The sequence below is a fragment of the Nothoprocta perdicaria genome, unplaced genomic scaffold (assembly GCF_003342845.1).
Source record: "Nothoprocta perdicaria isolate Ctin4 unplaced genomic scaffold, notPer1 scaffold_15, whole genome shotgun sequence".
NCBI classification, from domain to species: Eukaryota; Metazoa; Chordata; class Aves; order Tinamiformes; family Tinamidae; genus Nothoprocta; species Nothoprocta perdicaria.
This window is the reverse complement of record NW_020454649.1, coordinates 2,055,134-2,080,177: the sequence shown is the minus strand read 5'-3', so window position 1 is coordinate 2,080,177 and position 25,044 is coordinate 2,055,134.

The window sequence follows — 25,044 nt, the reverse complement described above, 5'->3', positions numbered from 1 at the left end:
GAACAGGAATCCTTTCTGTAGGTAGGTCACCACTAGGTACAAATACMTTGCATGAAAGTTATAAGGCAACTTGCTCTCCCCAAAGTGTCACACCAGCTCCAGCAGCTTCTCAGAGCAGACAGAAGTGAAAATGGAGCTCTCTCCTGTCAATAGAAATGACACTGCAAAGAGTGGAGCTGTTTAAAGAACAGCACAACTGCTGAACAACAAAAGTGCCAGCAGAGATAAGCAAAAGAGGATTTTCTGTGACACACAGCAGTACTTGGGTAGCATCCATTTTTTCTGCCTTGGGCTCTGCAACAGCAAATATTTTGCCTGGGAAGCATGATGGATATGTCAGGATAAAGTGCAAGGTCTTCACTGGTCAAGAGACTACTGCCCTCTTAAAATGGCTTTAAATTATGACAATTGTCATTCTAGTTTCTAGATTGGGGATTAGGAGGGCAGAAAAACAAGAAGCCTGGCATCTTGCTTGGAGATCATTTTTACAATGCAATTCCCATAAGAAGACTGAGAGATCCTTGAAGTAATAAAGGTGCCAGAATGTAATGTTGTTCCCTTCACAGACTGAATAATGAGCTTTATAGATTTCCTGTGCAACCCTACAGTAGAAACAAACTAATAGTGTGAAAGGCTGGAGGGAGAGTGAAAAAAGAATCATTGGGATATATTTCATATTCTAAATCTATTATTGAAATATAGGTGCCTGTCTAGCTCAGAATCTGCTCAASAGAACAATTGGGCGAATTGTCTCTGACTATTTACAATAAATGACCTAAATCTCTGTATTCCRTGGGCAATTTAAAAATGTGAGTTTAATATACTGCAGCTTCATTTCTGAACTAGTGTAATTTTATAAAAATATTTTGTTTAAAACAACATTTTGCTGTAGAGTAAAGTACAAAACACATGGCTTAGAATGCTACCAACTACAGAAGCTTTTGAAAAAGAGAAATTGAGGGAAGAACATTGGAAACTACCTTTATATTGCAGCAAGTCATGTAGTCTCATAAAACATGAAAACCTGCTGAAGAATTTCCCAGTGACTTAGAGGTGACTCAGGCTCACTCTTCTTTTATTTAGAAAAGATATGCATACAATGTCCTATAGTCTTAAACAGCTTCCATTAGTCCAGATATTCTGATGTGTGCTATTCTACTGATTTCTGTGTTAGGAAACTTTGGCTTTTTCATGGTCACATTTACAGCCTCTTCAGCATATATTGCTGTTTCTTTAGCACTGCATGGGCAGCACAGCAAACATTTTCCCGCTTATGTGTTAGCACTGATTTGACAGTTTTGGACAACAGCTGAGTCAAATATGCTTACCACAGAATAGTTTTTGTGTACTCCTTCCACATATTCCACAAGAGAAGGATATCTACTGCAAGCTTGGGATCCCACACTGACCTGTCTGCCTATATCACCATTGAAAATAATGTTCTATCAGTAGCTATTTACAATCAGCTAGGGCCTGGAGGCCCTGATCGTATTCTGCACTGCAAATACCAGAGGGAAGATCTCACTCCTACCTCAAACAACTGTAAATCTCAGGTTGAAAGAGGCATATAAAAGAAAGGGAAAAAAATCATATATGAATATATTAATATAAAAGTTTTTCTGTTGCAAGTGTCCTCCATAATTGATTGACTCCTTCTAGGTGTCTCAGCAAAAGTATCTTTAAGCCAAGCTACTGCAGAGAACGGTTAAGAGTGAATCTCAAAAAAAATCAAGTTTCAGCATAAGAGGCTGTTTCAAATCACTGTAAAAGTCTCCAGTGCCTTTTTCAGCATGTGCAGTGAACTGATCACCCACAACTTGCAGGATGACAACTTCCTCCTTTTTATAGAGCAAAGCATCTATAAAGCAAAACTCCTACAGGAAGGAAAATCTGAATAATGTTGTGGGGTCACAATATATTTTCTAGTATGTTTTCTAGTGTGTTACCAGTATTTCACAATGGAAATACTTCAGTTACAATTCAACTTTACARTAACTCACAGAAACCACTCCAGTACTCATTAATTCACAACCTAGTCTGTGTTTCACRGTCAGTGATGTGTATGACTATTTCTCCTGTCCTTTGCTACCTTTCTTCAGAGGGCTTAACTTGCTTTGAAAGCAATGTCAAAGTGTCAAAGTGCTTTTTAAGCAAGGGATGGCGATCTATATCCTGTAATAAATCAAGACTCTCCCCCACAGGTCACGTTATAAAATCCACAATGTTCATCAACAAAGAAACCTCAGCAGAAATATAATCATGCAGATTATATTAAACTGGACCTGCTGAAGGACTAACTGAAGCCCCGTAAAACTAATAGGTGYTGCCAAACTTCAATATTCACGTAAGAGAAATGCACAGTGAACTAATTACAGTTTCTGTTCTGTGTATGGTCATTCATTCTGCAGTTTCCCTGACTAACATTCCTTCTGTGATAGTGCAGCAACAAACTGTCCCCAAAGGTGGAGCAGTTATACAGAAGCTGATGAGCATTGTTTCTAGACTCTAATTGGAAACTACATCATTCTGACTTGTCACAGCTCATGTGTGTGCACACATATCAGTTGTTTCATTCACGTCTATTAAACCTCTGGTGGTCTTAAAGACCATATAATGCTGAAGGAGCTGCTGATTCAGGATCTCTCATATTAGATGGTCAATCACTAGATGGTAACTAATGAGGAAAAAAAAAACACCAAATAAATCCAGTGAATCAGAGTGTATTCTACCATTTACACAACAGTACCAAAGCTCTTTAAAACGAACTTTAATTAGCGATCCATGGYGAGGACAAGAATTATCTTCATTTTACAAAGTGAGGAAAATAAGATTAAAGATCTGGTCCAATGGTGTAGTTAATCAATGAAAGAAGCTTCCAAGAYCCCAGTTTTCCTTAAAGCTGTAAAAAGTGCCAGGCTTCAGCAGAATGGAACAGCAGCTTAATCTGACAGGATTTGTCCAATACTTCTGCTTTCAAGCCTCAGYAGAACATAACCTTCTAACCAATAAAAGTATGTGATGAAACTTTATGGAGAGCACTAAGAACTTAATCTTCCAGGACAATAAAGACGTATTACATTATTTAGCTATCTTGCTAATGCAGGCTTCTACTGCAGATAGAATACAGTGTACTGAGAGAATACTTTGTATATAGTACTATTAATGATGATATATGTATAGGTGCCTAATCTTCTAGGACAATCATTATAAAAGATAAGCATATCAGCAGCTCTATCTGCAGTGAGATTTCCCCTTTTCTATCTACTCTAGCTAAGCACTTAACTTGGGTCCCAGTTGATTTCATTTGAAAGGCTCAGATATTATTTTCCCCTCTTCCCCAGCACAATTTATAGCCAAAGAGTCTCCAGTATTTGATGTCACAGGTACTTGTACAAGARAAGGGTTTTTTTTTTTGTGAATGGATGTTGTGCACACCCACGTGCCAAGGAAGTTACTTCTGAACAAGTTGTGAGAATGCAACTCCGTCCAAAGCTTTTCTTTCTAAACAGCTTTTACAATCTAAATTAATAGAAGATGGTCTGATCTTTGCCTTTAGTAAAGGAGAATGAGGAAAAGGGAATAAAAGCAGAAAAAGACTAACTCTGCAAAAGGACAAACTCGGGGAATGCATCAAAGAGATRTGCATGCAGATGGCTCACTAGTGATTTGCCAAAAGCTTCAAATGCCTGTACCTCAGGATAAGTTATTATCTACTAGGCATCGAAAGGAACTGAAATCAGTCAGCTCTCAGCACATGCCTGCTGTATAGTAAATCTTTATGTAATATTCAGTAGACCTATTATCAGTAGACCTATTATGGTACAGTTTCATAGGCGTCCTCCTAGCTGCTAAGCRATCTTTTTCTCTGTGTCAGATCCTTAACACCAGTTTTCGCTCTTTATCAGAGGAAGACACTTAGTTCTTTTTGTGGTGGAGTATATATATATTTYTTTAATTTATGAATTTCACAGCATGGCTGGTTCCCTGGACCAATCTCATGTGCCAGCTTCCCCTCTTCCCACCGCAGTCCAGCTACCAACTCGCTCCAACTGGATTTAATTTCTTCCACCAGATATTAACTATAAACCCCAACTGTGCTGATCCACCCTGCCTGTTATTTCAGGCCAGCTCTTTGCGTGTGCTCTGGATGTAATTAGCTGTAGCTAGCGCAGGGTCAGGGCTGTGCTCCTCCGCTCTCCATGGGAAAYGCCAGTACAGGGCGCGAAGTCCCCGAGCCGGCTCTGCTCCCTGCTTTACGTGGCAGAGTCTCAAAAGCAGAGGAGCAGAAGGAAGAGAAAAGGAGGGTGCCCCAGTCAGCTTCTTCTCCTGTAGATGACTGAGTCTGTTTGAACTTTTATTTACTAATAATCCTTAACTGCCTAGCTCTTGTGTAAGGCAAGGCCTGTTTTGTGGTTAAGGAGTGTGCGTGGGAGTGGAGGCGGCAGCCGGCGGTGCCGGAATTGCGGGGTTACTGCCGGAGCGGGGAGTTGCCAGGCAACTGCCACTGCGGAGGCAGCAGGAGGCTGCGCAGGCTGCGCGGGCGCAGCGCCCGCGAGGGCCCCGGCCTCACGCACGGCCCCAGCCGCTCGGCTCCAGCAGGGAGATGGGAAGCGGGGCTGAAGTCAGGGGACGGGAAGTTTGAGCTCTGTTTTCACTGGTTGTGAGATGTGTCTGTGTGAGAAATGGTACCCAGATTGCTAATGAAAATCATCAGCTAGTCACTGAAACAAGCATGAGCATCAGGATGTCTCCTGTCCCAGATGATGCCTGAACAGTCAGGCTAAAGTGTCAACCCCTGTCTGTCTGTCTGTCTGTCTCAGACTGCACCTGTAGCAGCTGAATGGATGAGCAGGCCAACGTCGTCCTCGTTTCTGTGACAGCCCAAGTCCCAGGCACAGCACAAGACTAAACTGCTGGGTCTAGGTAGATACATAGGCCCTGCTATTACTGCTGGCTCTTGGGAGAGACTTCCTGCCACCTGAGCTGATGCTTGGAGGTGGCAAACCTGCACTGCGAGATATACGTAGAGAGAATGAAGTTTGCATAGGGAAGGGTAAGCTGTCCTCCCTTGTGCATTGGCTGTTAGGATATGCTGCTATTTAGTATCATCATCTTTTTACCTGGAGCTTCCTCTGAAGATTCCTTTCACTCATGAATCTGCATAAACAGTACCCATAGCACCACTTAAATATGACAAGATTTATGAATTATTTTCTGAGTTTTCAATATTAGTTTTAGTGTTAACATTCATCAAAGAAAATAAGCGATGTTTATAGAACTATATTTTAAAAATCTCATTCATTATCTTTTTTTCTTTTCTCAGATCATTGCTCATTTAGTTCCTTATAGATTTAGACCACTGAGTCTGCTTTGTTCAGCTGAACAATTTATGTCATGTAGAGACAGGGCTTTCYTTCAGGTATTCAAAAAAGCAATTAAAAAGACTCTGAATACAAATGACAGCCCTATATGATGGATATTTACATTTATATCTCCTCTTATTCAGTTGCTGTTTAAATCCAGCATGTTCATTTTCTTCTATACATTCCTGACAGGGTTTTGTTTTGTACCATTGGCTTCCATGCACGAAACCAGTTAGGCAAAGCAGTGGCTCTGTATTCTCACAGCTTGTGATTGGGGAGCATCAGGAAGGCTTGAGGCAACAAGAAACTGCCCTAAGCAGCACTAGCTTTCTCCTTTGGGTACAAAAAGACATCCACTAATATCGTATTCTGATTGCTCCTCTACACTGCAAACTTTTCCATAATGACTCAAGGACTCAGTTGCTGCAGGAGGCTAAATGCACAATATGCATGGGGGAAGGATGCAATATGCTGGGGGAAAGGTGGTGTTCAGTCTCAGTTCAGCAAGAGAGAAAGTCCTTTTCTATCTTTTCCCTCTCTCCCTCCAGTTGCTTGGGACCAAGAAAACCCTGTTGGATGGATTTTTTGTCTCCTACTTTGCAGGACAAAGACTGATTTAGAGAGAGCTTCAAGGCTTAAGGAGCAAGTCGCTCAGTCAATGCATCTGACAGCAAACAGATCAGCTTCCAAACAGGAGAAAGTGACTGCGGGTTTCTTGGAGACCATTTGGTGGTCAGCTATTTTAGGTGCCAGCTCTTATCAGACTCTGGTTCCAGATGGGTCTTAGAGTGTTAGAGAAACTTCAAAGCAGCACAAAAGAGTTTTAATATCTACATCTATATATATCTCTCCTGAAATACCATAAGCAGTGACAGCAAATGAAAAGGCTGTCTGTGGTGTGGATGACCTGGGGCCATGCCAGCTGGCTGAGTTCTGAAACAATAAGRGGAAAAATAGGTCACTTAGACGTCTTAGTGTTTCTTTCACTTCTCAAGCCTTTAGCAGATTGTTTTGCACTAATGCAAACCCCAAAGCTACTTCACATCACATTCATGATCTTAATAATGGATGCAAACCTCTGAAAGCATGATGGCATAATCATTTAGTAGTCCAGATCAGCTTTGAGAAAAAATGAAGTGCGCTGAAAACATAGCAGATGACAACCATTTCCATGATTTTTTTTCAGTACATCTTCATTTCAGATTGGCTTGGAAACACAGTGAACTATCATTATACTTTTTTTGTCTGAAATTGATACTTTCCTGCCACCTCTGAGGATTGTCAAGCAATGTAGTTTTTCTTTCACGTGGCTGGTCTAAAATGAGTGAAATGCAGGAACTGCTATACTGGTCACATCCCAGATCAATTTACTTTAATTACATCTCTAAGGCAAAGAGGGTTTTTTTTTTTTTTTTAAATAAATGAACAACAACAGCAACAACAACAAAAACCATAGCAAAAACTTGCAGTGTAGATACCCCTCTTGTATGGCTAGGATCAGTGTCTGCTAACACTGTGGGTCTTCTCTTCAGAAGTATAATACAGTAATCACCATATTTAGTGATAACTAGTGATTTAGTGGCCATGATTTCCCATTATTTAGCTCCAGGGATTTTGGAAGTCACCAGATATATGAGTCTTTTTTTCACATGTCTTCAATCAATGGAGTACTCCACAACCTTCAATATATTGAACCTGTATAAGTAAAGAAAAGTTTTGAGGAGGGGAAAAAGAACCTAAAAGAATTATTGGTGTAATCTTAGAGCATACAGAGTAAGGCTGGGAGAGCAATAAAGAAGAGCGAGATTCAAGATGACTGTTAGTACAAAAAACTCCTTGACAAGCGAAGCAATTAAAGTGAAGAGCAGTCTCCCAGAGAAGGAGATAGAAATTTCGTTCATCAGGAAATTTAAAATTAAAACAAATCAAGAATTATTTAAATGGAACAACTTTGTACTGACAAGGGAAAGTGTCAGCCAAAGTTTTTCTGCATGACTATTTCTACTCTTAAGTCTCTTAGGACTAATCCTGTGCCTCTTTAACTTTTTTTTAACTGAAATATTCCTCTCTAGCTTTATCATGCTGCCTAAAACCWGAGCTACTAAAAGAGGTGAGACTTCAGTTTGGTTGTTTAGCCTGATCTCAGCATCTGTTGGCAGCTGCCTTGTTCCCAGCACAGATCTATGCACTAGCTGTACTTCCTTTCTGATACCTCCCTCAGTACCCAGCTGCGGATCATTCCTCTCCAGATTGACTTGTTACATCTTCTTAAACTCAGCATAATGGATACACCAGTGCAGTGGCACGCTCTTTTCGCAGCAGCTAGTTGCAGCCACGTGCTTGGAACAATTTAGAAATGAGCTGTTTTATTGTGTTTGTGTTTCTGGTGCTGGTATCTCACTCCGCTGGCCCTGTGCATTAATGCCTAAACCTCTGAGAGCACAAGCCAGGCGGAGAGAGGTGGTGCCGGGCTGGACCCAGTGCAGGCACGAGCGAGGCTCCRGCCGAGGCAGCTGTGCTCCAGCTGTGCTGCAGCTCTCCTCCCCTGCGGCAGGACCCACAAGTGGGAGGAATTACACAGCTGGATCCCTGCAGAGGCAGGTCTGTGCTCTGATCTTGTCTTCCTCCAAATCCTTCCCAATTTACCACTTTGACGAAGTTGACCCCAGGTTTATGTGTGAGTTCGCCTCTCCCTAAAACAATTTGGTCTGAGAAAGGGGTTCCTAAACACTATTACAGAGCAGAGACTCACCCTGCAGCCCGCAGCAAGCTGAGGTCCAGCCCTGGCTACTCCCCTCACCAGAGCACGTGTTCAGTGCTGCTCTGTGTGGCTGTTTGGGGAAAAAGTACTTTTTGAAAATGTTGAGTAAAGAGTATGAAACACCTGCTGCCCCAAGCTCTCCAGAATTGCAAATGTTTTGCCAATGCTTGCAGTTGCTCCTTTTATCCTTTCTGTAGAAAAAAAAAGTAGCAGTTTAAATTTAGACATAAAATACAGTAAAGCTTCACTGATGTTTTCAGCTAGCTGCGTGAGACTGCATTCTTACTGCCTTTAGAAAATGTTCATGGCAGAGCCTCGGTGCTACCTGTGCACCCTGTGCACTCTGAAAAAAAAATTAATTTACTTARCTTTCACCCTACCTTTTGCAAATGAATAGTAAAGCCATGAAAGAAGCATTGTGGCTTTGTTATATGGAACTACTCTGCTCTCCTTTATTATCCGACTTATGGAAAACATAAAACTTCCAACTAGCTATAATAAAAAGTAAAGCTTTAGCTCCTTTTTTTTTTTTTGTATAAAAAAGAGCAATAAAAGAGCAAATATGAATCCATTTTTTTTAACATATTCTCTGTGACCTCTGCAGGCCAAGAAACCAAAGAAATAAATGACTGATGGCTATAATTTTAGTATCYCTGTAGATGTATCATATGCCATGAAGCATAAACCAGATCTCTTGCATCTCTTGCTTGAGATGCTTGCGCAAAGTCTGCAGAATGTGGGTAACAGCCTCAGTTGCAGAGTGAAGTGCAAAGAGCGCCAGAGGATAAAGGCTGCAATTAGCGGCATTTTAGAGAGCAACAGCACTCTGCTTGCGTTGGTAGTACATACCAGACGTGACAAGGCAGTTGTTCAATGAATCCATTGAGACTGGAATACATGGAAGACTGTGCCTACTGCAATCTTATTATTGTGAGGATTTTGCTGTCCTTTGGACAGCTTTGGATGGACTCTACAAAGAAGGAGGATGCAGCTATTAAGCCTCACCTTTCACCTTGGTTAGGGAACTTTCTGAGGGACCTGATGGTTCTGTGCCTCAAATCATGWATCTAACTGTCACTAAGTCTGTGCTTCGCAGGGTTGATAAAGCTCCATAAGTAATGTTGTCATTAYGGTCAGTGTCCCTCTGATCAAGCACTCATGCTGCTGAGATGATCCTTATTACTATAACACTAAAGTACCAGAATAGGGTATTAGAAGTCAGAAAGTCACATGGATTCAATCCCTCTTAAGTGGTGGAGGAAGAGTAGGAGCATAGTTTGCTTGTATTCATGCAACTGTGTTAATATAGCATGGCAGCCCATTTGTTATGTATTTGGAGGAAAAGTATTGATGCAATGCGAAATGCAATTGCTTCTGATAAATTTTAAAGAGAACTTACCCCTTTTTGGTATCGTTTTCCCTATTAGAGGACACATCTGAATAAGCAGCATGAAACACAGATAAGAGGCTGGTCTTTTCTGTTCTGGAAAAAAGGAAGAGCCTGAAAAAATAAATACAAGGCAAATGAAAACAGTGGGGAAAGAGAAATCTTGATAAATTTTGTGACTGTGTTTGGAGACAGGGAACAGGAAAAAGATGTGAAGAAGTTCAGGGGAAGAAAGAAGCAGTTTTTTGAGAAAGGAAGACATATCCAAGCATGCAGATAGGAAGCAGAATAGCTTTATAACTGAATAGCTGTTTGTTAAAAATCACTTGTAGATACTGATCTAGATAAATGTGAAACAGAAACATTCCATCAGAAACATAGATACTTGAGTGGTCTGAAGAGTCTTGAGTGATTTAAAACTATTTCCCCTCTATAACAATTATGCCTCAAAATGAAATCTGAAGTGCATCTGTATTTGCATGGGTGAATATGAGTCATGAMTGTATAACAATGGGATAGAGTGGAGGAATTGCCTCCACTCTAGGCTCAGGCTGAGGAATTACCTTTCCTTCCTTTTCCTTCCTTTCCTTTCCCTGCAAATCTCCTGTATACTTCTGGAATTTGTAAGACTGATTAACCCCCCTGATTATTTTGACACTGATATCTTTCTTGTGCTCCTGGGAATGAAAAATGCTTCAGATGGGCTCTAGATATGCTTCTAGGGACTCTGCTGCTAGAAGCAGTCTGCCTTGGCTGTAGACATACTTCTTTCCACATTCATTTTCTCCACYGTTGGTGCTATTTTAGACATCCTTTCTGTAGCGAGGATGTGACTACATTATGTGTCTTTGTGTTAGCTTACATCTCTGGAAATTGAGTTTGCCCCTCTATTTTCAGTCAGTGCAAATTCTGTAGGCCAAGGAATAAAGGTTAGGCTTAGGCAAATGCTTAGTTTGGGCCTTCTGCATGGCTGCAGGCTATGACTGTAGCGCAGATTCCATTTTTTTTATGAACATCCCTGAAGAAGTCAGGGGAAAAATCATGGCTTGGTTCAGTGAATAGCATGACCTGAGGGATCAAGTCAAATACTCTTTACACTGCTGCATGATACAGGACAACTGAGCTTGTATTTAATTTCCRTACAGAAATATCTGCAAAGGTATGGAAAACAGCTGCACTGTGTAGGATGGACCCAAAGAGAAATCATGAAGCTAATAAAAGTAAGACTGAGTTTCTACATAGATCATGTTCAGGCTGTGTATTCAAACAATTTAGTATAGGTGACACTATGGCAGTGTGCTTATATCAGAGGTGATGTTTGAGACACAGTGCAGCAGAGGAAAAATGTTTTTAAGACAGTACATAAGAATAATTTGCTGAAAACAAATTCTGTACTTCAGAATAAGCTGCATGTGTTAAGGTGTGCCTGTTCAGGTGGAGTTTAGGCAGCTTTTGGAAAAATGGTTCGCCAATAGGATGAAAACTACAGTATTACATAGACATGATCCTTTGACTTCTGGATAAAAATATGTATAGAGAGTTGGCGGGCATGTTGTACTGAAATGTTTCTTAGTCACGTAAATGTACCCAAAAGGCTGTGGTTTTACAACTCGGCTTTATGAATACAATTATAAAATAAATTTGCTATTATTACATTACAACTGTAAATGGAATGTTTTTCTTTTCCAATTTACTGAAGCGAATTGAAAAAAAAGTGTTTTCATGTCCAGATAGGTCTTTTTATGAGTTACTGTTTTTTCAAAGTAATAAAGCAGCTTTCATATTAAAAAAATGAGTTTCTGTTACGATACATATTTTCTTTGAAAAATAAATTCAATTTGCCTCTATTAAATATCCTTCCTTTCCAACCTACCTATTTAATAATGGCGGTTTGTAAAATGTTTATATATGGGTGTGTGCACATACAGGCTTTTGCATCCAATAGAGTCTTTAGAAAGCCCACAAAAAAACTCTAGCCTCACAACATATCTCAATCTTTATTACAAATAGATAAAATAAGCTGGAGAAAAATCAAAGAACTGGATTTTCAAAGTTCCTTTTGATAATCCAAGTGACAACAGTTCACCTAATTACTTTTCTGTTTCATATTCTGTTAATTATTTTCCCCTGCATCTCCTCTCTAATACGTGAGCACTATGGTATAGCTTACTCTTAAAGTGGAGCAATAGCTGAAGATGAAAGAACAAAAAATGAAAAGAACAAAAGGAGATGGTACCTCCTTTACAAATAACTGTGACTTAGTCATTTGTAACTAGAGCTGCAATTTATGAAGCAATATGAGCAGAAGCTTTCTTCTGTACAAACCCTCTGTTCTTTTCCAGCTACATGGCATGCTTTTTAGTGCATTAAATTAACCTCTGTGTGGAGGGCTCACACTTGACCAGTGCTYTGCTTCAGTGCTACGTCCACTCTGCTCACCTTGCTCCTTTCTAGCAGCCTGTCGAGCAAGGGTAAATCTAGCTCAAGAGGGAATAGTGAACCTCATTAGCACAAGAAACRAATGGAAAGGCCAAAAAAGAGCTGAACAAGAATAGACTAAAATGTAAGTAWCTTATAATAGGATCCTAACTGCTTCTATACAGTAAAACAAATTTTTAAGTTCAAATGGGACTTCTTCTGCTTTACAACAGGAWAACCAGGAGGGGCTTTTGGGAGGTAGAGGGTAAGTTTAGTCAAAAAAATCTGATATCATATCAGAAAACATAAATGAAAAAGAGACAGGGACAGATAGCTGCATATAACAGTCACTTTAAATAATTTTGACATGTTTTCATGCTTTTTTTTTTGTAGTGATAATTCAAGAGAGCTATCAGATAATTACTTAAATAGATGAGAGGTGCTAACCATCCAAGGAAAAGGTTAGTACCATCATTGGCCCTGTAAATCTTTTTTTATGAAAAGGAAGGCAAATGAAATGATCACCTAAGTCAAGGTTTTATAAAATATTGGCCAGGATTATGTTTGCTTTGGGAGTAATTTTATTCTAATCCTTCCTTTGAGATTCCATTCCTATTTTGATTAGATGATCCATCAAGTGATGTCATTGAAAGGCAGGTGGGAATAAGGTCAAAACTGCAATATGCTTAYCTCAGGAGTTATTGAGTATCTCTTTTATAGACTTTCAATTGGTAGCATGGATCTTGAGTTTCCAGTGCTGGTCCTCATAGATCCAGCTGTGTAGAGAATTGAGAATATGCTGCCCTCAATGTATTCCAAGATTGATCCTAGATTGCTTCTTACCAGTATCTACTATAAATGCTACTGCTTTATTTCTTTTCTACAGAATTTTCAATTCTTAGAAGATCATAATAGGAGGTTTTTATTTTAAAGGATCTTGGCAGCTTATATTCACTGATGATCCAGGCATTTATTTTGATGCATTTTTATAGGGAGGCCTCCTGAGAAATCTGACTGCTTCCCACTTAGGTCTTGAGACTACTTAAAAGAAGAGCTGACTTTTATGGCTAGTGCATCTCTCTCACATCACAGCATGCAAAGTGTTTCACGACAACATTTCATTTGGCAATAAAGTGTAAATCCCTCACTGCTCTGGAGCTGTGTGGCTTAATATGAAACAAAAGGAACAAAATTTTTATTCAGCTTTCAGACTGTTTTAGAGAGAAGCAATGGTTGCAAGAAATCTGAAGGAAAATATGACATTCAATGCAGAATAGGAAGGAGCAAGTAAAGGGATTTATTATTACAGACAAAGCCAATAACTGCAGTGATTCCTGAGTCTGAATTTGAGGTGGTAGATCTGGTGGTTTCATGCTTCCTGCAAGGGTTTGGTGGCTCTGTTGAAGTACTGCAAACAAGGCAGGACTAAATGTGCTGCCGCATACAGAGCTCAGAAGCACGACCGTGGACCTGAGTGTAGAACTAATTTAGTCCCATGGTGCCCAGTGGCAGTGGAATCTTTGCTCTTCCTGGAGCGCAGGCTTCACCTTTAAGCATTAGTATGAATGTCCAAGTACGAAATTGCTATCTCGTGAGCCAGACTGACCTTTGGACATAGAGGCTCTCAACCCAAAAACTTACTCAAGTGTTGAATTCCTTGTGMTTTCAGTACCTATTGCAGCAAATTTCCAAGTGTACTGCCTGGGAAAAAAAAGATCCCCGCAGAAGGGTTTTTGCAAGTTTAGCAAGCTAGATCTCAGTGCTTGAACAAAACAGATAGCCAACAGCTAGAAAGTTTTCGTACTTAGTTGCCAGTAAAAACTTTTAAGGTTTTGGATATGTGAATTTATTGTGTTGTATCTCCTTATTCTGAAAAAAAATGTAACTAATAATACTTTAAAGGCTGTTTTGAAAATTAATTGAAGTATGTTTAGCAGTGCTTTGAAAACCTCCCCTCCCCTGTGTCTGCCAAGTGCTATTATTGTTATTGTGGAGGGAACAAAAGCATCAGCCAGCGATTGGCCCAATCCAGGCCTAAAAATACCCAGAGATAAAGACTCCCAGAAGCTTCAAAAGAAGCAGCCACCAAAGCTTATGCTGAAAGGAGAGAGTGCTGGCAGCGTACTAGGAGAACTAAGCAAAGGATATCTATCTTTTCCCATTAATGGCTTCACATAGGTTACTCATTAGGCTTTTCTTTAAACAAAAACGTAAGTTTTTTTTTTGAAAATCCCTTTATAAAAATAAATCTCATRGATTTTCTTCACAAAAAGCACACAAAAGAGCTCTTCTTAAATCTACCCACACTTTATTTTTGCCTATAATCATCCCAGCAATTTTCCTCACCTTTCTATCTGATATGGTTCTATAATTATTGTCTGTCATATAGCAATTTATACATCAAGTACTCCTGTGTTAAAAAAATACAGAATGTAAGTTTTAATGACTGACCTAAATTTGACACATCTGTGAAGATGCTTTATAATTAATAGAAGTTCTAAATAATATGACAAGATTTTTTTTTCTGACTGTAATAACAATAAGGAGGAACATAATTAGTATTTATAGTATCGAGGAACTTAAGGAAAGAGTGCTGTTAACTGTGCTGTGCAAAAGGCACTATGTGGAGATGCCAGATCAATCTGGAAGCTTTGGTAATGTCACACCTCACAGCCAGTTAGTGACACACACACCTCAATACTGCCCTGAAATACCCCTATTGCTTTGTGTTCTGCTGTTAGGTAGATTTCTAATGCCTTGATCTCTTTCAATCCATGCTCCAGTGTAGACAACCCATGTTCTTCTCTTTTGTGTGACTGAATTGCATTTTACAAGTGGACAGATTTAATTTATATCCTTGCATACCTGCACCAGAAAATGAGATAAAGGGATATTTGAAATGGTCTGCGCTGGAGCTGCAAATTTGCTGGTACAATGGAGGCTTTGTTAAGGACGGGCTGCATACAGCATATGTATATATGTATATATGTATATGTGTATATGTGTATATGTGTATATGTGTATATGTGTATATATGTATATATGTATATATGTATATATGTATGCATATATGCATACATACTGCTGAACTTAAACCCATGCAAAGACGCACACATATGTGGTACCAGTTAGCTAAATACGTTTCTTGGGCTTTCGCCTGCACTATTGTATCACTTGTGAGTAGGAGTACCTTCTTAAGTCACATTTAATCCTCTTTAATCGTATGTTTTTAGTGCCGGTGCACAGGATGATGATTTCAGGAGAAATACAGAGAACTGCTTTTTCTCCACAAAAACAGTTCGTTACAGATGATGTCAAGATTCCGTAGTATCTAAGGACAGTGAAAACTGAATTTTCAGAACTTAAAGGAGTCATCATTGCTATGTCTGTTCAGGCCTTCTGAGAAAATCCTTCTGCAATAAATAGCGAGAGCTGTGCAGTGCTGCAACAGGGATTTTGTGTAGTTCTGTCATGAGCAATAATTCACAATAGACATGCCTAATCTAGGGAAATTCTGAACATTTAATTATGACATGATTTATAGATAATTCTGAATGGTGGCAAAGGAAGGTATTTGGATAAATGGAACATATCCTTCTTACTGGGTTGCTAATGGGAAGTAGCTGAACTTTTAGAAAAACCTTTCTTGTACCTCCTGAACATCCTTGGAAGCTCCTTTTGCCTCCTTTCTTGAAAGCGCTACCAAGTAGGCTAAAACCCGGGCAGAGCTTTCACTTCCAAACTACTTAAAATTTAATCCTACATACTGCATATTGAAATTCCATATAGTCAAAGAAATAAATTATAAGAAGGAATCTTATAAGCAGCTATAAGAGGATTCTTGCTACATATTCTAGTCTACATGCATGTCCAGAGATAGGAACCCTCTCCTTTGTGTTTTAATATTATTGTCCTTCCATAAGTGGTGATTCACCTGTGTTTGTAAATTGTGAGGACAAATTATCAAGAATGTTTAATCAACAGTTGATTAAGGAGATAATGTTCTCCCAGGGTYTCCAGTATGAATCACAATGGTTTCCTACAGAGCTCTTGTGCAAAACTTAGAATTAAAAAAAAAACAAACAAAAAGCAGAACATGGATTTGGTTTTGTGGCAATGAAGAAATATTTTCAAGACTGAAATGGTATTTTCATGACTGGAGCTCCCAGCAGGTGCAAATAAACTTGCAATAGTTCACTGCACATAACGCAGCTGCTCTGCCTTATGACCTCTCCTTAGATTTTGACTGGCAGCAATAGGGAAAAGTGAGTCAAATTCTGTGTTTTCTGCTCAATTCTTTCTGAGTTCACTTGAGAATTTCCTGTTGAGAGTGACTGAATGTTTGTGTTGGGACAATCATGGAAGAGAAATTCCCCAAAGGTATAAGGTTCGTGTGCATTGGAGCATTCTGCAGTCTCCTTCTGAATGCTCTGGCGCAGGCTATTTGCCATAGCTAAATTGAAGGAAAAATTGGGGTCCCCATAGCTCATGGACAGTTTAGTTCATTGGAATTGGGCCACTTTTCTCTGTGGTCACACTGAGCCTGCTGCATGTTAGGGCAGCGCAACAGTGGAACGGTTAAGTCAGAGATCCCTGGGGGAAGCAGTGGAATGCGCTTCAAGAACATTTGAGGCAGACAACTGCATGTGCGGCTGAAGGCACCCCTAGATCACCAAGAGAAATAGTGACATTATTGGACAATTGGTGGGCAATTAAAGAGGAGAGTGAAGTAGCTCAGAAGCTGATGAAAAATTTCTTTCAGTCCCTGCTGTAGAAGCCACTGGGGAAATTCTTGTTCCAAGGACACTTTTTTAATGGAAATAACAGCATAGTCTTGACAGAGATTGAAGTCTCAGAGGAGGAAGTTATGGAGCAACTCAGCAACTAGGACAGCAGAATATTCATCTGAGAGGCCTGAAGTAAGGAAAGTGTGAAACAGCAGAGTAAATGAAAAGGAATTTACCCTTAAAATGGTGACTGTTCTTGAAAAGCGGAAAGTCACTTATTTGGTTCTCAARTTGAAACAGAACCCAGAGAAAATCCTGGAAATTACACTCTGGCAAATTGTAGTTTCACTCTGGGGAGCACCCTGAAAAGCCTAATTAAAGAGTAAGGTAAGTAAGTGTAACTTGCTATAGTCATGCCAATACAGCTCCTCTAAGGAAAATGTGTGACTCATTTATCTTGCAGAGTTGTTTGAAACAGTTAATAATGTGGATAGATGAAGGTGGATATAATAGTTCACTGGGGTGCTGGCAAAGATACACTCACTCTTAAAAAGGTTACAAAAATACCTTAAGTGAGCACAAGGGCAATCATGATGTATTAAATAGCTATGAAATTAAAAGAAAGATAATCCCAAATGTTCCCTGGCATCCATGCAGATGGCACCCTATGATGTATGTTTTTTGCAGGCCGTGGTGGTTGTCTGTCCCATGAGAAATGCACCAGGTTTCTAACACTTTGTCGTCCTCAGTGTGAGTGGCTGGTCGTGGTGGTTATTGGAGCAGTGAGTGTGCTGGGTCAGTGCTCCCTACAGCTGCAGCAGCCACCAGCCTTCTGCGGTGGAARGCTCGCCGATAGACACCCATGTGCCACAGGCCCAGCATTTGTGGGTATGCCCAGGAAATGGCAAGGAGCTGCATGGCAGCGTGTGTGGTCAGTGGCCTTGCAGATCTCCAGGAGAGCTGTGACCATGGTGGTTTTGTCGATACTGAGCTGATGTGCCACAAACCCATAGCAGTTACCTGTGGGCAGCTTCGCTATCACGATGCATAAAAAAACTCTGCATCATGACGAGATCTAGAAGCAGCTGTACTGCTGATGGTGCTTTACACCCGGTGTTACCTCCTGACACAATAACCCTTCTGCAAGTGCATGAAGTTGTGATGGGGCTGATAAGCCACCATCAGTGCCTGTCCCGAAGTCCTGAATATGTCAGCAGGCAGTGAGCTAGCACTGTGTGGGCTTGAGAAGTGCAATAATGAAAATGGAATCAAATGTAATAGTACAAAAGTACAAAATCACGTGCTTAGGAGGAAACGTTTCTGCTAATAGCTGGGAGCTGATCAGCCAGAAGAGACAGAGTTGAAGAGAGATGYGTGTGTATGAATCAATCACAGACTGACAGCAAGCAACGTGATGTGTCTGTTAAAAAAAAAGATTAATTCAGTATGTGGTATATCAGAAAGGATGCATCTGGCACAGAATTGTGTACTATGTATTTTGCACAAGACTTTGGAAGGTCTCATGTAGGGGAGGAAGAAAGAAAGGAATTTAAACTGAAGGACAAAGCATAGGTGTAAGCAGGGGTCACAGCATATCTTCCACCCCAATTGCTGAATGAGGAGGATGTGGAAAGCTTTGTTATATATATATATATATATATTCTGAATTTATGTATGTAGCATGAATTTTCAAGCACTTAGACTGTATTTTCATTCGATTGATTTTATATCTTAATAAAGTTTTGTTATGCAAAAATGTTCTAACTGAATTTTAGATGTTATATACAGCAAATCTTAGGCAAGCCCTAGACTAACTGCCTTTCTCCCTGGTCATTTGTATTGTTCAGACAATGTCTCATTGCCTAGGGAGTAAAGTGGGTGCAGTTATTAAACATCCTCATATTTAAAAATATGTATTCTTCCTTGGATGATTTCTGTTGGGAACAAATACCAATTATTTAGTTTCCTCCTTTCTTCTCCCATTGTGGTAGCTTTTGGATCAGTAGAGAATAGTTAATCTTAAAATATACCCTCACAAAGCCATTTACAGCAAAACTCACTAATTTCATTCTTGCCAGGCTGTTTAAACAAATTCCTGTAGTTAGCATGATTTCAACAAATCCTGAGGATAAAGCAATTTCGTCTTTGATATTTACCAATTGTCTTCCCTCCTCTGCTCCCCAGACTGCTCTGTGAGTCCATGACCTTGAAATCATTATTACTCACAGCCTGGCAAACCCTAGCTTGTTACTGTTTCTTGTTCCACCAGCAGTAGATAGAGGTTGGGTTTTTTAAGATTTAAATATTGAAGTTTATAATTAATGTAATGTAAATTACAAGGCACCTAATTTTACTGCAGTAAATAGAAGAAAAAATCAAATCCTTTTTGTGCCCTGGAGCTGGGAATGTCTAGCTTTTAGAAAAGACTTGACTTTCTAATCATCTGGCTCTGGTGGCAGAATAATTTAACTTGTACAGGGACATAGTAATTGGTGGAAGTTGGATTGCTAAAGAAATGACCAGTTAAAGGAACTTTAAAATTAAAAATATCACAATAAAATGTTTTTATAAAATGTGTTGTAGTCACATTTTTTTGGTATGGCTAAAAGCACGGCCAGAATAAGTCGCTTTGGCAATATTTTAATAGATACTGACAGAAACATCATTTGTGGAAGTAGGGTGTTTCCACCTAATGTCTCACAATTGTTGTTACAAAAAGAGTACGTATGGTCTTTAGAAAGGGGAGGATGATCCATATTCTCAATGTTTTCTATTTGTATTGGTTCATTATTGTGTGGTAGATAGGGAGAATGTATTCTGCAGAGTTGAACACATGAAGCTTTCTRCAACAGTACAGGGTGGTAAGAATTGACTTTTGACAGTGAGAATCTCCCTTCAAAGCCACAACATACCTTATTTTTTTGCTGTATGGTCTGGGTAGGGCCTTGTGCTCTTCCTTCAGTGCCGATGGTACTAGAGCAGGGAAGAACAAACATAAATTGTCATACTCCTGATCACCCAACATTTTTCACAGTTCTGAAGGCTTGAAGATTTCTGCTAATGCTGGCTGTCTCCRAAAGAGCTGTGGAAAATGAACACTGCTCAGAAAGCTTGACAGCAGGCAACCAAATTCCATGCAAGCTGTTTTCACCTTGAATGAATGGACTGTAGACTATAGTGYTTTTCCCAAGAAAGATTGCTTGTTTTGTTCTGCTTCTTAATGCGTGGGTTTCAATAAAAATTTATGAGGTTGCATTCTAGAATATTTGTTTAGAAAAGCCCTGTGACAGTAATTTACCTCCCGTGCTTTCACGTGTGTGTTCTAACCTCCAGATGGTCGGGTCTGTGACTTTGAAAAGTTGCTGAATAAAGCATTTGTGTCACAGCAATCAGTTCAGTGTTATCTCTGATGGCTCAGTTGTCTGTTTTGAGCTTGTCATCAAACTGTGGTACGTAACCATGCATTCTACTGCTTAGCCACGTCTGTCGTAYTGCCCAGCATGGGCCTGCTTTTTTCAGTTTTTAATTTTGATGCCTAAAATGTTTATGAATTTTGATGATAAAAATGTTTATGAATAATTTAGCATGCATGCTGGAGTATTTAAAATGGCTTATTGTGTCTGTCTCTACCATCTGCAGAGAAAGTCACTGGACTTTTCTACAGTTCTCTTGGGAAAGTTTTTTTAAGCCTGCTAGATTGTCCTAAACAACACATTTGCCGGTGCAAACTGCATTTTGAAGATAAAAATAAAAGTAAAAAGGTTCTTAAATATATTCACATTTAACTACAACTAAGGAGTAAAGTGTTTGGTGCAATGGTGTGCTAATTAATACTGAAATTCAGTGCCAGTCTTTACGAAGTACAATATTAATGACATCAGCTTTAGCCCAAAGGCTATCTTCAGTGAGAATAAGCACAAAATACTGCTAGCAGCTCTTTTCTTAGAATTTAGTTATGTGAAAGCATCTTGTTAACTTCCTGGATTGTAGGATAAGTGACTATGCAAAATGGCATTATGCAACATTGCATATTTGTTCTTGTTCTCAATGGGCTACATATAATCTTTGATCAGTTAACACTTCAAAAACTGATTTTTTTCTTTCTTTTCCTAATAGTYCAATACTCTAAGGTTGCTTCCACTACAAATATTGAGCATCCTGCTGTAATGAGGTCTACTAGATCCTGCAAAAAAAATCAGCAGTGGAACCATATCTTATTAATCTTTTTGTTTCCCCAACCAGCAATATATCATGCTTTGAAAACATTAATAGCTTCATAAAGATGCACTTGGAATTATGATCATTTAAATAATGAAGGGATATGACTTTTCTTTYTCTGTCTCCAGAATTAAAATATTAATACTCTCTTTGCATAGTTTTTCTGAGAAAGGGAGAGTAGAAGTTCTAATTACATAAAATTTCTCTAACACTTTTTAGTATATATAATAAAGAAACACAGATTTTAATGCTTAAATGGACACATTTACAGATCCCAGAGCCATTATTTTAGCACTTGGAAGACGGAGATTCCTTCTGCAAACAGCTGTACCACCTACAGTGTTTCTTTGAGCTGTTTTTTATTGCCCCCAGTTCTTCTAAAGAAAAAAGTAAAATAAATGAGCATTTCAGGCAGTCAGACATGTTAGAACAAACCCCATACAAAAGTGGCTTGGGCTAACTTGATAACCAGTGCCTGGAGAACAGAACAGAAACAATTTGTAGAGAGTGATGAATAACTTAGGGTGGAAGAAAGTGTATAATATCTTCAGCTGGCACAGCAAGAGTTGGACAGAAGTTTGCCTACAGCCTAAATCATGCAAGCTGCAAAATGCTGCTTGCATCTCTCCCATTCTCATCTGTGTATACATCATATGTATGCAAAGGTATATACAATTATAAACAAGCAAGGCTTCCCTATTGATACTTATTATAATGAATAAACTGTTATCTGAAATTATATGTTAAAAGTTATCAAGTAACGGAGGAATAGGCCAACCTTTCCGCTCCTTTAGTATAACACGAGAATTATTTTGGAGCTTATAGGGAATGTTTCCAATTTCAACTAAACTGTTTAATATGTTMATTGATAAGAAATGCAGTGCCTTGTTTACAAAGCATAGTTAGGTCATGCCATGCATTAGGACTAATATCATAGAGCAGCTAATGTCTGATGTGCTTCTCATCTTTCCTTCCAAAATTTTTAGGAAAAAAAAAATAGCAAGGGATTAAAATGCATCCAAACAATGAAATATGATGTTATTAAAGTAATATTAATCCCTAAAAAGTTGAAAGTAAAGAAAGATGCTTCTCAAGTTCCTTGGAGAATGTCTTTCAGAAATTATTTCATATATTAACTATATAAAAATGTGAGACATATAAAATTTTGACAAGCATCTAATGTAATTGTATCAGATCAGGTTCAGTTCTGATAAAACCCCTTCTGCTCTATTCATATCACTTCAAATATAAGAGGGAAAAGAAAATTTCTTTTGCACAGCTGAACATCTGCTGCAGGGTACAAATTTTGACAAATTGACACATTTTGGTCTGTAATATTTTATGGAAAGGAAAAAAAATGGGTATTAAATTTTTCATGCACTAGCTGAAACATGTTGGAAGTAAGTTGCATTTATTTTCTATTTAAAGCTAGATTCCAAGGGGTATACTACTGATGAAAAGGATCAGGAGAGTTAATTGTTTTGATTTGAAGTTTACTTTATGGATGCAAACAATAATCTTTTTTAGATAACTGATACTTAAGCAGCATAATCTTTAAATAGCACTGCTCTGGGCTGGTGGGTATAGACTGGAGGAAAAATGTGTAAGGAACTGTGCATGGTTCCTTGAACCTCTCCCCAGGAACTATTTGCATTCCTACTTCTTGGGTGAAATAATTTCCCTTCCCCTGGCAGCTTTCCAGATACTTAAATGGATTTAGTGATATTAAGGGATTCTAAAAGCCCCTGATGTAAGTACTGCAGGAATATTTAAATTACATAAGGTCTTTCCAACCCCTGGAATGGCTTAAGGGCATCCCAGTTCCTCTTTCCTGTTGAGATGCCATCTCAAATAAGCACAGAACTGTTTTTCAAGCTTTGAGTTTAAAGACGGCAAAACTCTTAAGACACTAGTGGTAGAGGCATATGTGTATTTTTTTCTCTGTTTCCCTTTCAGTGCTCCCTATTCCCCAATGCATAGACTAATTATTTAACTGACTTTGTATTGATACAATATAAGTGATAGTTCTGGAGGCCATTTCTTCAGTCTAGAATGTCTTGCCTAAAGTAGTGCTTGTGGTAAAAGTAGCAAGACTTGGGAAAAGTAGGAAAAGTAGTAGTAGTAAAGCGAAAAAAAAAACAAAAAAAAAGGTAAAATTCCAAAGTTCAAGTAGTTCCATGTCTCCAGAAGAAAGAAGAAATGTTCTGTCATACAGATGTTACAAGGATAAAAAGAAAGAAAACAAAGGAACAAATGACTTGGACTTCCCACAGAGAAACCTGAATACTCTTTCATAAAAGAAGAGAACACTTCAAGGATCTGAACTACAAGAGGAAAAAGACCAAGCTTTAATCTTTAATTTACAGMCATAGCACTAAGCTCTTGCCCAAGTAGGTGGCAATTAATCATTCAGGCTATAGACCTCCCTAGACTGAGGAGTACCAAATATTCTTGAGATGTATCTGTTCTTGGAACATAAAATGAAAATGGCACCAATTTTTTCACTGTTTTAAGTGCACTAAGTCCCTGAGGGTGCTAATTAGCAAAATGTCATGATAAGCAATTTTATGCTTTGTGCTTAAACTTGCCACTCCCTTGTGCTAAGGTATAAAAAATGGTGAAAGAATTCCAGAACTTTTATTTCAGGAAATGGAAACCTCCCTTCAGATCCCTTTAGACTGATGTCATATGTTGGACATTAAAGTATGACAACAAATGGATGGGCCATTCTGAACCTTTACTGAGGCCTGAACTTCTCTCTGCACCATATATGCGTGTGAATAACATTCAGCCTGTGTGTGTCATTCAACAAGTGCGTGTCTTGGGGATACGTTAGGCTGATGAATGAAGTTGTGTAGCAGACATTCATACCAATACTACTATCGTGCCCATACACTCAGAAACAGAAAGGATCTTCAAATCCAATGCTTGTATGTGGTTTTCCTATCATCTTAGAAACCACTAGAAATTTGTCCATATCTCCTCCTCCACTTCTCCTTCTTGGAATGCTGTTATTTTGATTTCAGCTAAGTGGTGCAAGAGGTTATAGAGACAATACTTAGCTGTACTCTGAGCATATAACTAGCTATTTGAAGTCTTCATAGGATTTTGTGAAACAATTGCAGGTGTTTATGAAGGTTCTGTTCCTCAGCCACTTGGTATTTTTTCTCTACTGAAATGTAATGTTTTCAAACAGCAACTGGCTAAACTCATGGGAAGGAAATCTTTTGAGAGCTGTTAAAAAAAATGCCCTCTGGTGTGGGCAGTCTTTGAGATACAAATTGCTGGGACCTGGGAGATGGTCAAAGAAAACAGCATTATACACTAATCCACACATATACTCCTTCATAGCAAGGGGCAGCAATAGGGACAAGTTATTGGGCTAGCCTGACCTTTGCTCTGACCCAGCACAACTGCTCTTAATTTAGGTAAGAAGTTCTGTTCAGGAGAGAAATATTTTAGATAAATATTTGTATAAAATTGTGGTGACTTGCTTGCATTTTTCACACAGAAGGATCCATAAAGAGGCTAGGTCTATGCAATGTGCTCTTGCACAAAGCTGTGGTGTTACCAAGAGAGTTTTGCAAGAAGCTAAAGGAGGATGAAAGCTGAAACACAGAAAACAGTGAGCGATCATGTCTGGCTGCTGTAATGCCCTCCCTCCCGGCTACCCTCGATTTCCTAGGGTTTCTCTAAGATGTTACTAACACTATTTACTGCTGGCTGTGGTCTCTCAGCTTCCTTATGTCACAAGTAAATCTGACTCTAGAATTAGCACAYGATTCAAAGAGCTAACATAGGATTATAGCATAGTTGGGCTTCTGACATAGAATCCTAAAATCATTAAAGTTGGAAGGGACCTTTGGGGATCATCTAGTCCAAACCCTCTGCACACACAGAGGTCACCTAGAGCACATTACACAGGGCTGCGCCCAAGTGGATTTTGAAGATCTCCAGAGATGGAGATTCCACAACCTCCTTTGGCAACCTGCTCCATCATGGTGATGCATAAAACCCGCCCGGGCCTCTCATTCTTCCTAATATAAGTGCTTAAAGTTAAGAAATTATAACATTCTCATGTGTCTAGGAAACTTTTAGATGTGCCTCATGTTCCAAGAGAAATGTCTCTCTGATGAGAAAAGGTCCTGCAAATGCTGATTCTTCTGTTGT